We start from the raw sequence: 9,711 nt of genomic DNA on the forward strand, positions 1-9,711 counted from the left end.
TTATGCTAAGCTTACTGCTGACAGTTCAAAGACAGCTTTTTAATAAAACAATATAAAAATATTTTCAAAAAAAAAAACCCTAACTTCTTTTTCCTTTGATCAACCACAAAACATTTAATTTTATAAAACATTTCAAAACACTAAGTTGAATAATAGATTCCAAATACTCCATTGCACTGTGCATAGGGATGAACCTAATTGGTTCAAAGTATATATGTGGTGAATGTGTGTGTGTATATATATATATATATATATATGTATGTGTGTGTGTATATATATATATATAATGCATTTCCTAATTCAGCACAAAGTATTTAATAATCAAGGTCATCAGGCAGGTTCATGATGCTTCATGTCCTTTATAATTATCTTAAAATGTTTGCTAGTTTTGCTTGCTTTTGTTTATTAGAAACAGAAAAGTAGGTTAAAAAATTATCTGAAGTTGAAATTTATATAGTCATATAACATTTTGAAAGATTTACAATATGTAATCCTTATAGATATTTATTTTAATTACTCTATACAACATATGATTTCTGTCTGAGATGACTGTTTATGACTTTTTCTTCGTCTGTTAAATTTAAAAGTATTTGCATATCATTATTACAGTATAGTTATTTATATATTCAAATTATTAAACTCAATTATTTTATTAGATTTTTTTCCAGAATAAGCAATTGGTGTAAATAGCAGCAATTTTAAAGACTTAATTAAAATTTAAAAATGGCTATTATGGGGTGCCTGGGTGGCACAGTGGGTTAAGCCTCTGCTTTCAGCTCAGATCATGATCTCAGGGTGCTAGGATGGAGCCCCGCATCAGACTCTCTGTTCACCAGGGAGCCTGCTTCCCCCTCTCTCTCTGCCTGCCTCTTTACCTACTTGAGATCTCTCTATCAAATAAATATATTTTTAAATGGCTATTATTTTGATACTGGATGTATATATATATTTTTAAAGATTTTATTTATTTATCTGACAGAGAGAGATCACAAGTAGGCAGAGAGGCAGGCAGAGGAGAGAGAGAGGAGGAAGCAGGCTCCCTGCTAAGCAGAGAGCCCGATGCCGGACTCTATTCCAGGACGCTGAGATCATGACGTGAGCCGAAGGCAGCGGCTTAACCCACTGAGCCACCCAGGCACCCCTGGATGTATATTTTTATATAGAACAGTAAACACTACTAACCACTCACAGAATATCAGTTCTCACCTTCTCTCTTAGAAAACTTACCACTTGAACTCTATTTATTATTTTGGCCAATAAATATAAGTGAGAATTACTGCTACAGATTTGCAGAAAAGAATTGAAACGTGCAGTTTATGCTTTGCCCTTCCTTTCCTCTGTCCTTCTTGGAACATTGTCATGATACCGGATGTGAAATTGCCATTTGTAGCTATCAGATGACAAAACGTCTGATACAGATGACCGGGCATGAAGGAAAGCATGGGCTTCTTAGGATAAAAAGGACTACTATATTTTTCCTGGGCTACTTGCTTCTGGAATTCTGTTATGTAAGAAAAATGAAAACTTTGTGTAAGCTGCTTTTCAGTTATGCTTTCTTTTACTTGAAGTAAAGAAATGTAATCTCTACCTAATGAAGATCATGGTAGGTATCTACCACAACCAAAATCTCCTCAACTTTTTATATGTATTTTATTTTATTTGTTAAGACATTTATTTATTTGTTTATTTAAAGCATGAGTTGGGGGAGAGGCATAGGGAGAGGAAGACTCTCAACCAGACGCCCCACTGAGTGTGGAGCCCAACACAGTGCTTGATCTCATGACCCTGATGTCATGACCTGAGCCAAAATGAAGAGTCAGATGCTTAACTGGCTGAACCACCCAGGTGCCCCTGTATATCTATTTTAAGATTTCAAAGAAAAGAAGAAAAAAAAAATTTTTTTTGATGCTGTCATTTGTGAGCCGTATGTTTGTATTTTTATGGATTTTTTGTTTCTTACAAAAAAGTATTTCTTGTCTCTAGGAAAATATTTTCAGTAGTGGATTTAAAATTGAATTCTAGATATAGTTGTCTTATAAATTTCTAAGAAGAGAGTCTTCACACCATTACACTAAATAACAATTTAAGAAATCTTTCAGTTATGATTGACAAGCAGAATTTATATATAAATTCCCCCTTGCATCCAAAGAGAGCCAAGTACTTTAGTTAGTTTTCTGTATCACAAACTTACGTATTCTTAAAGGGATTTTAATATAGTACCTGGGTATTTTTAGCTCCAAGTGATTTGCTTTATAGTTTCTTTTTAATAAGAACATATTTATTTCAAAGTAATATTCACATCTTTAAACTATTTTCCTTAGTAAAAGTAGAAACATATTAATTTGATTTTACATTTCTTTTTTTAATTTTATTTATTTATTTGACTACAAGCAACTGAACAATTTGGAAATAACTATAATTTACAGCAGAAAAATCAATTTTGTACCATGTCAACTTGCAATATCCTTTCTAATTTGAGCTTGTTAAAAAGAAACAAAGTACTATAATGTAAAAGCAAAGGGTGCCTGGGTGGCTTAACGAGTTAAGCCTCTGCCTTTGGCTCAGGCCCTGATCTAAGGGTCCTGGAATGGAGCTCTGCATGAGGCTCTCTGCTCTGAGGGGAGCCTGCTTCCCCCTCCCCCTCTGCTTGCCTCTTTGCCTACTCTGATCTCTCTCTGTGTGTCAAATAAATAAATGAAATCTTTTTAAAAACCATGAAAAACAATAAAACAAAGAGGAAATTAAAGATAACTCAATCACGTGCTCAAAAATAATTTAAAGGAATAATCAACCTTACAAAAAGTTATAACTTTTTAATGTCATTAAATATCTTATTTCTTTGAAAAGCATTTAAACAAAAGAGAGTTCTGGAGGCTAAAATTTAAAAGTGTTGGCATGTTTGGTGAGGCTTCTCTCCTTCCTTACAGATGTTTCCCTTCTTGCTGTGTTTTTCCCCTGAAGGCATTTATCTGTCTCTGTGCCCTAATCCCTGCTACACCAGTCAGATAGGATAGAGGGCCACCCTGAAAATCCGATTTACAACTTTATTACCTCTTTAAATATCTTATTTCCAAACACATTTTCATCCTGAGGTACTAGAAGTTACGATTTCAACATATAAATATTGGTGGACAACACAATTCAGCCAACAACATGAACTTCAAATGCAGATATTATACCAGAAAAAGAACTGACAATCATTTAGTAAGTATTTTTAGCACAGGATGTAAAGTCACCAAAATCCCTCTCTCCCTTTCCTCCATGTTAATACATATCCAGAATTTTAGCTTGGATTTTGACCTTCACCATAGAGACTACATTTTCAACCTGAAAACCAGTATTTGATAGCCACGACTGGGCATAGACATATGAGATTTAAATTTTGTGTAAATCTTAAAAGCATCCTTAATTATTTCTGTTGCCTTCATTCCTATTGGGTGTAGAACTGCTGAAATAGCTAGTGTTAGCACCTATTTAAGATGACAGAGTGATTTGGAGAATAGAATTCATCCATAGATAAAAGTACTATAAATTTAACTGGCTTTGAAATGACCATCTGCAGTCTTTTTTCTTAATTATTTAAATTTTTTTCCATCTTCTTTGATATATATATAATTGACATATATCATTTGTGTAAATTTACAATGTGATGACTTGATATATGTATATATCATGAAATAATTACCATTATAAGGTTAGTTAATATATCCATCAGTTGACATAGTTACTTTTTTTATGTATATGTTAAGAACTTTTAACTTAGCAAATTTAAATATAAATATATAAATATAATATATAAACTTAGCAATTTTAAATATACTATATGCTATTAACTATAGTGACCATACAGTATATTACAACCTCAGAATTTATTTTATAACTGAAGTTTATATCCTTTGACCAAATTCATCCATTCCCCCCTCCACTTACCCTGTATGCCTGGCAATTACCAATCTGCTTTCAGTTTCCATAACTTCAGCTTTTTTATATTCTGTATTTAAGTGAAATCATACAGTATTTGTCTTTCTCTGTCTTATTTCCCTTAGTATAATGCTTTCAAGGTCCAGCCATGTTATCATGAATGGCAGAAGTTCCCTCTTTTTATTGCTGAATATTCTATTCTTCACATACACGTGTGTGTTTCAGGTTAGCATTTTATTAGGTAAAGACAGAAAGGAGGATGCCTGGCCATCATTCCTTTTGGCTCATAAGGGTGGCTCTCCCTTCCACCCAATAAAAACCCAGGAGTCTATAACACTGAGATAATATGATAACATAGAGCAGGAAGCCCCAGGCCTCCTTCTTCTAAGTGTTATTACAAAAAGAAATCTTCTTGATATAAAATCTGGGAAGGGGAATTATACTTGGCTCTTCCCCTAAGTGGGAGGCTTTCCCTTCTTCAGCAAAACAATTAAAAGATAGGCATTCTTTTCCACTGATCCAGGTAGGGAGGAAGAGAATAAATTTCAGCACATGGGCCTAAAGAGATTTTTTCAAGATAATAAGAGTAAGCAAGGTTGTGGAGAAATGGGAAATCATTACACTATTGGTTGGAATATAAGATGATACAGCAGCTGTAGAAAACAGCATGAAGATTATACAAAAAAATAAAAATAGAACTAACATCTGATCCAGCAATCTCACTTCAAGGAACCTTTGGCAAGGGTCTCTGCTTGGACACAGGTGAAAGCAGGAACTTGGTCCTGATCTGGATCTGGTCCTGATTTGGTCCATCAGGATCTCGGTACTGATTGCTATAAGCTCCACTACCTTCTCCATCTCTATCTGATCCCCAGTGGGCTAGTCCCAAATTTTCCCTGGTAATCACCATGAGGCAAAACCCAAATGGGGCTTTCCAGGAAGCATCCCGCAATGCTGGGGACATGCATATCCACCTTGTGCTCTCTTTTTCCACTGGAGAAACCATAGGCATGTACCGGTTGTGGGGGAGGATGTAAGAGGGTGTCGCGGGGAAGTATCTCAGTGCCCTACTGTGCCAGCCTGGGGGTGAGGTGATATGGTCCAAGCATAGCTGTTCTACTCTTATCCTTCTAATGTGGTCCTTCTCAGTCTTTGTGGTCCAGGAGAATGTTTATCCTTCTAATGTGGTCCTTCTCAGTCTTTGTGGTCCAGGAGAATGCTTCATCCCCATCCCTGGGTTCTGGGATTTTCAAAATGGCATCTTATCTATGAATAGTTGCTAGTCAGTCTGCTTGTGAGACAGACTGACGTTGGAAACAATTTATGTTACCCTCTTGATTACATTACCTCTTCTATCTCCAATCTTCCTAAGAAGAAGGGGAAACTGAAGTCTTATTTAATTATTACATGGCTTATTAAATGGTTTTTACTATTATCTCTAAACATTTTCCTAACTAATGCCTAATTCAATTCATTAAGTCAGAGTATAATGTTTATGAATCTACAAAGTATTAAGTATGTATTAAAAAAATGAGTGAATGCAGAAAACAAAACAATTACAAACAGGAGATCAAAATAAAGCTGTTTCTAGAAAATGACTCAATGTAAAGCAAATTTATGACAAAATATATAATATATGTTATATACTATATATATGATATAAATAAGGTTATAATTGAAACAGAAGACATTGGAAAAATATTAGGTAAGCAATATGAAATACAAATACAAAAACAATATAAAATACAAAAACAATTACCGAGAAAAATATCAATCGCCACTAAGCATTGGTAAATCAGACTATGCTCTCAGCCTCCACTGACATCACCACAGTGGGGAAGTGGGAGGTTCCTCATTACTATGAGTGAAAGTCTAGATTCTTCACTAGGCTGTGTGTGTGTGTGTGTGTGTGTGTGTGTTAATTGTAAACATTTTTCTGTATTTCTAGGCTGCTGCTTATGATTCTTATATGATTCTACAAATATTTCTTGAAACTTCTTTTGGTGCCAATTATAACTCCTAGTTGTGGTCTTTCAAACAGTCAGAAATATATAGGAGGCAAAAAGAAAACACAACAGAAGCACCATTATGTTTTTTCTCACATGGCAGGGTTTCTAGTCAATCTGCTTTCTTCTTCTTGCCCTTAACAGTCTCTTCTTATTTGTTTTGTATATAACATCCAGGGTTTTTAGCTTCACTTGGTCAGAGAGAGAGAAATAATGCAACTACTCCATATTTTCCAGAACCAGAAGAGGTATTAGATTTTTGATTACCTACCATGTTGTGATGTTATTGTCTAAAAAGTCATTTCCTCGTTGATTCATCTTCACTGACTTATTAAAATAGCTCATAGCAAGAAAGCTGGGTGACAGTAAAGAAAAATAAGAAATAAAGTTCCAAATATCTTTTTGGAGAACTTTTGTTGGTCACCAACTTTATTTTAGTCTGCAAGATTCTTAGTCAGCACGGCACAACTATTTATCTAATGTCCTTGTTGCTTACAGTATCCTCAGATGTCTTTAACATAATGTTCCCTTCTCCGAGGCTTAATGGATGGGATCTGTTTTTGTTCTAAAGCTCTTTGGAAATATCCGGTGAGAAGTTAGGGATTTGGCAACTGGACCATTTACCAATCTAGTTTTAGCCTGCAGATTAAATCCGTTTAATTGTGGCTTAAACTTGATCATAAAAAGTGAAAAGAAAGACAATGTCATATCTGCTTCAAAATCTACTCCTGAATGCTTTGTGGTTTGTTAACTTGTTCCAGAAGTTTCCAGTAGGTTGATTTTTTCTTACCTACAGGATTGAATTAGAGTTCAGTCTATTTTTATAGAAAGTGACTCTGGATAAAGCTTTCAAAAGATGTTGTCCAACGTTCAGATTTTTCAAATCTGCTTGAAGATCTATGTGATTTTTTGTCTTATAAATCACCCTCTGAATATTCCCACCCTATCTTTGTACACCTTTAAAAAAAAAACTGAGATTGCTATTAGGATATGAACCAATTGTTATAGATTTAGAAGTGTTGAATTATATATTTTCTGAATTTTAAAAATTCTCAGATAGTAGTTCTCAGCAGAGAATGAGGCCAGGGCTTAAAATCACCCATAAGGATCTTCCCTGTTTCAAAGAGAGATTAATTTTAAGTAATAAGTAATTAATTAAGAGATTAATTTTAAGATTAATTTTAAGCTGTGGAAGTTTCTGGTCTGAGAAAATGAAAAGAAAATAGGTTATTAAGAGGATTATGAAATGTTAGCCACTAATAAAGGCCATTGTGTTCAAGTTGTGACTTGGGTTGTGTAGGAGATATAGAACTTTGTATATTTATAATTTTATAACATATATTTCACTGAAACAATCTGGAATCTGAAAATTTTAAAGAATTTTCACATAAAAATGCAGATCATTGGATGTTTGGGATTTTACACCCCTTCTCCTTCCTTATAATTAGTTCTCAAAAGAAAAATTCATTCATATTAAAGATTTCCAAAAAGGCATTTAATTCTCAATTATCTTTGTTGATATGATACCATTTTTAAAGCTAAGTGCAAAAACTAGAGCCACAGTTTGAGTACGCTTAACAAGCAGTAATCTGGCTCTTCTTGTTCTCCATCATGGCACAAGATCAAGGTGGAAAGGAGAACTCCGTATGGGAACTTCCCAGCCACAAGCTCTGCCTCAGCCATCTGCGGGGTGCAAGAGAGTGGAGACAGACTGACTCTGGCACCCAAGGTGCTGGGACAGTTCTCAGGTCAGACCCCTGTGTTCTCCAAAGCCAGATACAGCATCAGATCCTTTGGCATCAACAAAAATGAAAAGTTTCTTTTTCACTGCACATTCCATGGGGTCAAGGCAGAGGAAATCCTGGAGAAAGGTCTAAAGATGCCTATGTTTGAATTAACAGAATCAACTTCTACAATAATAGAATCTTTCATTTGAAGATATGGAACACATCAATCTGCAGATCAAATATGACCCAAACATTGATATCTTCAGCCTGGATTTCTATGTGATTCTGAGTAGGCCAGATTTCACCAGCACAGACAAAAAGCACTAGACAGGCTGCATTGTGTCCAAACACAGAAACAGAATCAGCAGGGAGGAGGCCATGCACAGGTTCCTGCAAAAGCATGACAGGTTCATGTTTTCTGGAAAATATATTACCATTTCTACCCAAAAGGCCAATAAAAAGTTTTCAGTGAAATGTTAAAAAAAGAAAATAAGTACCATTCTGACACAGAGTGTACACAATTTTGAAGATAGACCTATGCAGGTCTAGAAATTGTTCATTGACTATATTGCTGGTGTATCTTAATTCTCAGACCTCTAACTGAATATGGCTTGCTTCCTCTGTTGCAGACATGAAGAATATTCAATTCCTGGCAGACAGGATTTTTAGAGAGGAAGTCCCTTCCTGACCAGACTTTTAGGGACAAAACAAGATGAGATTGGAGAAATTTTTCACAAGGGAAAATTTGTCTGTAAAAAACAATGCTCTGTTGAAATCTAAATTCATGTGTTTACATCCAGCTTAAAAGATGGTCATATTGGTCCTAGGTACATCGTTTTCTCTATGACATTCCCTTAATGACTCATCCCCAAATGTGGTAAGAACAGGTAGTCATGTTATTACTATTTAGGCTGGTTTCTGCTCATAACAAGAGTTTTTACATCTGATCAGTAATCAAGGATTCCTAAAAGTGCTGCTCATTCCTAGGAAAATATTTGCAAGCTTGCTAAAAGGAATTGGGAACCCAACACAGAGCACTTATTTCCCTTAACCTCACTGTCTTATCTTATCCCACTAACACCATTTGGGTGTTATAAAGGATTATAGCTTCCATGTTGGGAATTTTGAAGTATAAAAGTAAGGGTGTCTTGTTGGGATCTCAGTGTGACTTCCAGGATTGTTAACTGTTTGGTTCCCCCAGAAAATCACAAAACATAATTGAATACTCAAGCAAATTAAGTTTATTGAATTTATTGTATTAAGAGAGGACACCATTTTGACAGTCTTAATAATTCTTAGAAGAAATTGGTTGGTCATGAAAGATAATAACACATCCTTGAGTCTGCTCTTGAGTGGTTTGAAGTTTCAAGGTGAGAAACTGGTTAGAATCAGGCCAAGTCAGTGATATAATAGTGTAAAATTGATGGACACTGTGAAGTGAGGATAGTGAAGCAAATCTTGATAAGTAAATTATTGTTTCATAAGTGACTTGTTTGCTTAGCTTAGCTTTCTATTCTTCTAATAAGAGTTTGTCCAGTTACACAAATTGGTTTGCTGACAATAAAGTGATTTATTCATTTATAGCCTTAGCTTTCTGGACAAGAATTTGCTGAAATAAATAGTTGTCATGCTGACAGAGCTGACCTGAGTTCTTAATCCTGATGATCAAGTTGTGCGGAGGCCAATGATCTCAATTCCCAACATTGACTGCAACCCATGAAAATAAATATTTACATTTGTTTACATTAAATTATCTTTTATAAGATGGAAAAAAAAAACCAGAAGTAATTTGAAAGATAATCTTAGCCATGAAAAGTTATTTGCAACAAAGAAAACAAACAAATATTTACTACCGGGTATATATAAATAACTTTTACAAGTCAACAAAAAATATATATATCTATATGTATATATATGCTTATATATGTATGAAGAAATCTTGTCGCTTACTAATATATCAGAATTTATTCGACTTCTTTGGTAATCTGGAAAAGACAAGCGAAAACAAGTATCAGTCAATCTATAAGATTTTCTTAAATTAAAACTTTATAAAACTT

At 34.5% G+C, this 9,711-nt stretch overlaps 1 pseudogene; it reads left to right on the forward strand.

The window, feature by feature from the left end:
• The first annotated feature begins 7,538 nt into the window (after window positions 1-7,538).
• On the forward strand, window positions 7,539-8,134 carry LOC122910095 (annotated as a pseudogene).
• Window positions 8,135-9,711: the final 1,577 nt, after the last annotated feature.

This window comes from Neovison vison, chromosome 6, assembly GCF_020171115.1.
Source record: "Neovison vison isolate M4711 chromosome 6, ASM_NN_V1, whole genome shotgun sequence".
NCBI lineage: Eukaryota > Metazoa > Chordata > Mammalia > Carnivora > Mustelidae > Neogale > Neogale vison.